General features: G+C 42.0%; 1 pseudogene; it reads left to right on the forward strand.

Annotated features, from left to right (window-relative positions):
• The first annotated feature begins 4,403 nt into the window (after window positions 1-4,403).
• On the forward strand, window positions 4,404-5,353 carry LOC129069606 (death effector domain-containing protein-like; annotated as a pseudogene).
• The last annotated feature ends 2,036 nt before the right edge of the window (window positions 5,354-7,389 follow it).

Consider the following 7,389-nt stretch of genomic DNA (forward strand, 5'->3'; position numbering starts at 1 on the left):
CATTCTATCTTCTTCCTTTGTTTGGCTATAACCTCCCACTCCAACAATGAAAAACCTGGCTTCCACCATCCATAATCCATGTATTTGATTGTTTAATTCCAGCATACATGTATAACAGTATCAGAATTTTTAATTCATATACCCCCGTGGGAAACCACTTCACCAGCTCAGGAATAGTGCTATGTACAGTTCCTTATACCTTTCATGATATAAACTCCACTTATTTCCAAAGTCACTTGGGTCAGCACACTTATACTACCATTTTCAATGAAATTATTCCATATATCTCTAATATACATCTTGTGATAATTTAATTTTATGTGTCAATTTGAGTGGACCAAAAAATTCTGAGCTATTTGGTCAACATAATTCTGCATGCTTCTAAAGGTTTTTAGAGGACATTAACATTTAAATTGACTGGTAAAAGCAAATTGTGCTCCCTAAGATATAGGCTTCATCAAATCAGTTGAAGGCTTGAATAGAATAAGAAGTTTGACACTTCCCTGAGAAAAAGGGGATTATTTCTGCCTGACTGCATTCAAAATGGAACACTGGCATTTTTCCTTCCTTCAGACTCAACTGAAACAGTGGTTTTTCTTGGGTTTTGAGCCTGCTACCTTCAGACTGGAATACAGCCATTGGCTCTCCTGGGTCTCTAGTTTGCCTATTAACCTTACAGATCTTGGACTTGCCAGGCTCTAAAATTGTATGAACCAATAACTTATAGTAAATCTAAACACACAGAGAGATATACAACAAATAAAGAAGTAATCCAAAGACAACACTATGGAAATCCATCAACATACAAGAGAAGAGAGCAAGAGAATATGAAAGGAACAGAGAAGAACTGCAAAAACAATAACAACAAAATGTTAATAAGTATATATTATCAGTAATTACTTTAAATGTAAATGGGTAAAATGCTCCAAATGACACTGGATAGCTGAATAGATAACAGAAATATGACTTACGGTCAAGATGGAGGCATAGGTAGACATGCTTTGCCTCCTTGTGCAACAAGAAGAATCACATCTAACCTCAAAACAACAACAAAGAAAAACCACCTAGAACTTCCCGCAAGTTAAACTGCATGAAAGTCCAACAACCAAGGGTTTAAAGAAGTCATATTCATCCAGATGGGTAGGAGGTGGAGATGGAAAACTAGAGCAGAAATGACGTGGTGTCACACTGTAGAGGCAGCAGTGGTGGCAGTGGAATGGGCGGTCCCACATTCACGTGTGGTGAATAAAAATCAGCAGGGATATGTTGGAGTGAGTGATCCCAGCCCCAGGCCAGACCACTCAGCCCAGGGTTCCAGCACCAGGAAAATAAAGCCTCATAACTTCTGGCTATAAAAACAAGTAGCATAGGGGATGGCCCAAGAAACTACAGATTTCTCAGGAAAGTCTGTTTAAAGGGCCCATATGGACTTAAAACTCATGCAAAAACACCCATTCTGGGAACCACAACCAGGGAAACAGCTAGAAGGGCACCAGTGGGCCTTCTACATGGATTGTGGATGGTGGAAGCCAGGAAGTAGGTGAAGTGACTGGAAACAGGGAAAGTACTGAACAAGCCTCCAGACCTAGGCAGTGGCATTGTCCCCTCTCTGACCCCTACCCTGCACACAGAGCCACAAAGTGGTGAAGCAGGTTACCCCACCCTGGTGACTATCTAAGGCTGTGCCCCATACAACTTAACAGGTTTGCTAAGAGAGGGAGTCAAAACAGCTTTACCTAACACACAGAAATAAACACAGGGAGGCTGCCAACCTTAGGAGACAAAGGATTATGGCCCAAATAAAAGTACAAAACAAAACCCCAGAAGAACTAAACAAAATGGAGATAGCCAACCTATAAGATGAAGAGTTCAAAACACTGGTGATAAGGATGCTCAGAGGACTCATTGAGTATGGCAAAAGCATAAGGGAAGAAATGAAGGCTACACTAAGTGACATAAAGAAAAATCTACAGGAAACCAACAGGGAAGGGAAGGAAGCTGGGATTCAAATCAATGATTTGGAACATAGGAAGAAATAAACACTCAACTAGACAGAATGAAGAAACAAGAATTCAAAGAAAAAAAGTAAGGAGAGTATAATAAAGCTCTGGGACATCTCCAAAAGTGCCAACATACAAATCATAGAAATGCCAGAAGGAAAAGAGGAAGAGCAAGAAATTGAAAATTTATTTCAAAAAATAATGAAAGAGAACACTTCTAATTTGGTGAAGAAAATAGACATACAAAACTAGGAAGCACAGAAAGTCCCAAACAAGTTGGACCCAAAGAAGTCCACACCAAGACACATCATAATTAAAATGCTAAAGGTTAAATATAGAGAATTTTAAAAGCAGGAAGAGAAAGGCAGAGAGTTACCTACAAAGGAGTTCCCATAAGACTATCTGCTGATTTTTCAAAAGAAAATTTTCAGGCAAGAAGGGGCTGGCAAGAAGCATTCAAAGTGATGAAAAGCAAGGATCTGCAACCAAGATTACTCTATCCAGAAAAGCTATCATTTAGAATGGAAAGGCAGATAAAGTGTTTCCAGAGAAGTTAAAGCTAAAGGAGTACATCATCACCAAGCCCTTATCATATGAAATGTTAAAGAGACTTATTTAAGAAACAGAAGGTGATAAAAAGTATGAACAGTAAAATGACAACAAACTCACAACTATCAACAACTGAATCTAAAAAAACAGACACAAAAACAAACTAAGCAAACAACTAGAACAGGGGCAGAATCATAGCTATGGAGATCATTTGGAGCTTATTAGCTCAGAGGGAGAAGGGTGAGAATAGATGGAAAAGGTACAGGAATTAAGAAGCATAAATGGTAGGTACAAAATAGACAGGGGGATGTTAAGAATAGTATAGGAAATGGAGAAGCCAAAGGACTTATATGCATGACCCATGGACACAAACTAAGAGGAGAGGTTGCTGGAGGGAAAAGGATACTGAGTAGAGGGGGCCAAAGGGGGAAAAATTGTGAGAACTGTAATAGCATAATCAATAAAATATACTTAAAAAAAAGAAAACAAGAACCATACATACGCTGCCTAAAAGAAACCCACTTTGGATTGAAAAACACACACAGACTGAAAGTAAAGAGATGGAAAATGATATTTTATGCAAATGGAAATGGAAAAAAAAGCTGTAGTAGCAATATTTACAGTAGAGAAAATAGACTTTAAAACAAAGGCCATAACAAGAGACAAAGAAGGATTTTTATTTATTTGTTTTTATTGAATTTATTTGGGTGACATTGGTTAATAAAATTATGTAAGTTTACAGTGTACAATTTCATAATACAACACCTATATATTGTATTGTGTATTCACCACCCAAAGTCAAGTCTAGTTTCATCACCATTTATCCCCCACTTTACCTTCTGCCTCCGCACCCTCCTTTTCCTCTGACAGTCACCATACTGTTGTCTGTGTCTATGAGTTAATATTTTTTACTTAATTCATTCACTTTTTTCACCTAGCCCCTTAACCTCCTTCCCTCTGACAGCTGTCAGTCTTTGCTCTGTATCTAGCAGGACATTTCTTTTTTTTTTAATTTTATTTTAATTTATTTTTTCAAATACATTTGTCTCTGCCAACCCCCCACCACTTTCCCTTGCCCCCTCCCTCCTTCCCTCCCTCAGCTCTTCCCCTTTGGTTTTGTCCATGAGTCCTTGCTATATGTTCCTTGACTTTCTCCTTCCCTTTAGAAGGACATTTCTTAATCATAAAGGGAACAATCAAAAAGAGGATGTAACCACTCTAACCATTTACGCAACCAACATAGGTACACCTGAATATATAAAGCAAATATTGATGTATATAACTTAAGAAATAGACAGTAATACAATAATAGTAGGGGGCTCTATCCCCACATTTGTATCAATGACTAGATCAACCAGGTAGAAAATCAACAAGGAAACGGTAGCCTTAAATGACACATTAGGTCAGATGGCTTTAATTGATATTGTTATAACATTTAACCAAAAGTCAGCAGAATATATATATTATTCAGAGGCACATGGAATATTTTCCATGACAGACCACATGTCAGGCCACAAAACAAGCCTGAATAAACTTGAACAAAGATTGAAATCATATTAAGCCTTTTTTCAGATTTTAGTGGTATGATACTAGAAGTATATTACAATAAGAAAATTGAAAAACACACAAACATCTACTAAACAATGAATAGATTAACAATGAGCTCAAGAAAGAAATCATAGATACCTTGAAACAAAAGAAAATGAACACACAGGCAGTGCGGATGGATCCAATATGGCATCCGCGAGCCTGAGCCGGGGAAGAGACCTGAGAAATTGACTTTCTGGCAGAGTTTAGCAGGGCTTGCAGGTGCCGCGCAGGGATTCTGGAAAGCGTCGCACCAGAAACCCAAGCATGGTGGGCCTGAAGTGCCAGGTAAGCCAGGTGTGGCCGAAGAGTGTGGCAAGCAGGAGCACGGGCTCTACAGCCTGCACCACATGTTCGACATTGTGGGCACCCACCTGACACACAAAAAGATGCGCATCCTTTCCGTCCTCTTCATTGACGTCATTGACGATCATGAGCAGGGCCTCCTCCAAAATGGATGTGACTTCTTATTGGCACTGGAGCATCAGGGCCATTGTGATGAAAGTAACTTACACCAGGTGCTGCAGGTGCTGTGCATCATTACTTGCCATGACCCGCTGCTCTATGTCACCCTAAAGAGGATGCAGGTTGTGTGCCCTGACCTTGTAGATAAGTATCTGGAGGAGACATCAAGTTGCTCTCTGACCCCCAGAGCCCTCAGCGATCCAGAGCCAAGGCCTCCCCAATCCCCTAAAACAGTGCCTCCCCACCACCCTGTGGTGTGGTGCCCTGCTTCTGGCCCTCAGGTATGTAGCAAGAGGGCAGCCCGAGGGAGAGCCACACTCCAATGAAAACGCTGGAAGTTAGTGACCCTGGACTCGAAGGCGAAGCAGACATGTGACATCAGACTGCAGGTTCAGGCTGAATACTGCTAGCACGAGACAGCTCTGCAGGACAACATCTTCTCTAACAAGCAGGACCTACTTTAGCACCAGTTTGAGCACTTTAACCAGGCCAACACCATCCTCAACTCCCGGGACCTGGGCTTCATCATCTGTGACATCAAGTTCTCTGAGCTCACCTACCTTGATGCATTCTGGTGTGACTAAACCAATGGCTCATTACTGGAGGCACTTAAAGGTGTCTTCATCACAGACTCCCTCAAGCAGGCAATGGGCCATGAAGCTATCAAGCTGCTGGTGAATGTGGATGAGGAGGACTATGAGCTGGGCCGACATAAGCTCCTGAGAAACTTGATGCTGCAGGCTTTGCCCTGACTTTCCCTCTCACAGGACTGGTCCCACCACTCACCTCTGCAGCATACTTACTGTTCTGGGTTTGTTCTCTCCCCTTCCAGCAAATCACACCCCTGTCTTTTTTTTTTTTTTAAGGAAAAGACAAAGGAAAATGGAAGTGGTATTCCCCACCTCTCTGTGCACCTATGTGCCTGGGCTTCCCATTTCCCTTTCCACTCACCCCAAGTGTCTGCAGCCGCCTCCCCACTGAGTGACGAGACAGATGTGTAGGGGAAGCCGAGTCTGCAGGACAGTGTCTATAAGGGACTGAGGTGAACTCTGTGTCTGGGGCACTGGGGGCTGTCAGTACTCCTAGCTCTAGGAGGGCTCTTGCCTGTTTGTCTGAAAAACCAAAGGGCTGTTGTCACACAGCGCAGTGGCCAGATGGGGCACGCCGCCGTGGGGGAGCTCCGCAGAAAATGCGGCGCTCCCTGAACCTGAGGGAAACCGGCAGGAGCCAGGCCCGTCCCAGGGCTGTCACAGATGAGGGGGATAAAATACAAAACATCCCAAACACTTTTCTGTTTGCCTGGAGAGCAGACAGGAGGGCACATCCCTCTTACTGGAGAAGGCCGTGGCACATCCCTCTAGTGGAGAAGGCCCCGTCGTCCCTTTGTTCCAAGGCTTTTATTGAAAAACTTATCAGTGGGGCTAGGTAACAGGAATGCATACGTAATCTCGTTACATTAGTATGTTAAGTTTCACAGAGAATAGATACTTTTAAGGAAACAAGTTACAGAAATTCACTGATTTACATGGGTCCAAGAAGAGACCAGTATAAACAAAAAAGGATGAAGATAAGGGCAAGGGCCTTAATGATAAAGGGTAAGGGGTGTAAATAATGTGAAGGTCCTTCACAGCATGAGCTGGCCAGAGATCTGAGGGAAGAACAAAGTACACTTTAAAGAAATTACTTTTAGGCCTGATTTCCCTGTCAACCGCCAGACCTGATTTAGAGCTGACTCCTGCACTGCTTCAAGCCTGAGCGAGGTGTGGGGAGGGAACCACCAAGAGATAAGGAGACTGCTTCTCGGCTGCAATGAGTTCTCCGGCCATGTCCAAGCCAAGTCGAGAGATGTGGGGGGCCTTTTGCCCCTTCTCTGTGTCCCCCAATTTCTTGTCTGCTGCCTATGTCAGTCAATGACTGGCGTTGTTTCTCCCACCCCCGAGGGGTATTACCTGTCATTGGCAGGGACCATCACAATGCAAAGCAGAGAGGCAGGATCTACACCCCTGCTAAGGGGGACAGGTCATGTCTCCTCAGGAGCCTGTTTCTCCAAGGCCTCCTGATTATTTCCAACTTTGGGGCCCTCCAGCCTGTTGGCAGGGTTACAGATCCTGAAACCAGGCAGGGTGTTTACCAATAAGCTGTGAGTAAGGGAGTTGTGTTGTGTGGAAGAAGAGACTCTGAAGTGTATTTTGGAAATTAATCACCACCCTCTCCCAAATTACAGAATTTTGTAAAAAGAAAAAAAAAAAGGAAGACAAAATGGCAAAAAATTTATGGGACACAATGAAAGAGGAAAATTCATTGCAATACAGACCTACCTCAAGAAACAAGAAAAATATCAAATAACCGATCTAAACTTACACATAAAGGAACAATGTAAAGAAGAAAAAAACAGCCCAAACTGAGTATAAGGAAAGAAATAATAAAGATCAAAATTGAAATAAATAAAATAGACTAATCAACAATATAAAAGATCAATGAAACCAAGAGCTGGTTCTTTGAAAATATAAAGAAATTAATAAAAAAAATAACCAGACTCATCAAGAAAAAAAGAGAGAAGACTCTAACAAATAAAATCAGAAATGAAAAAGGAAAAGTGCAGGGAAAGAGATGGCAGAGAATTGAATGGAAGTCACACTGACCTCCCCAAAGGGCCAACCTGGAATTACAACTAAATTGTGGAGAAATCACCCAGAACAAATAACTGAACAACAGCTAGAGAGGAGCCTTATGACGTTGGACAGACAGAAGAATCAGCTTTAGCACAACCTCACTGATAAGGAGTGCA

This window comes from Pteronotus mesoamericanus, unplaced genomic scaffold (assembly GCF_021234165.1).
Source record: "Pteronotus mesoamericanus isolate MK-2021 breed Mesoamerican mustached bat unplaced genomic scaffold, CSHL_Meso_final contig_227, whole genome shotgun sequence".
NCBI classification, from domain to species: Eukaryota; Metazoa; Chordata; class Mammalia; order Chiroptera; family Mormoopidae; genus Pteronotus; species Pteronotus mesoamericanus.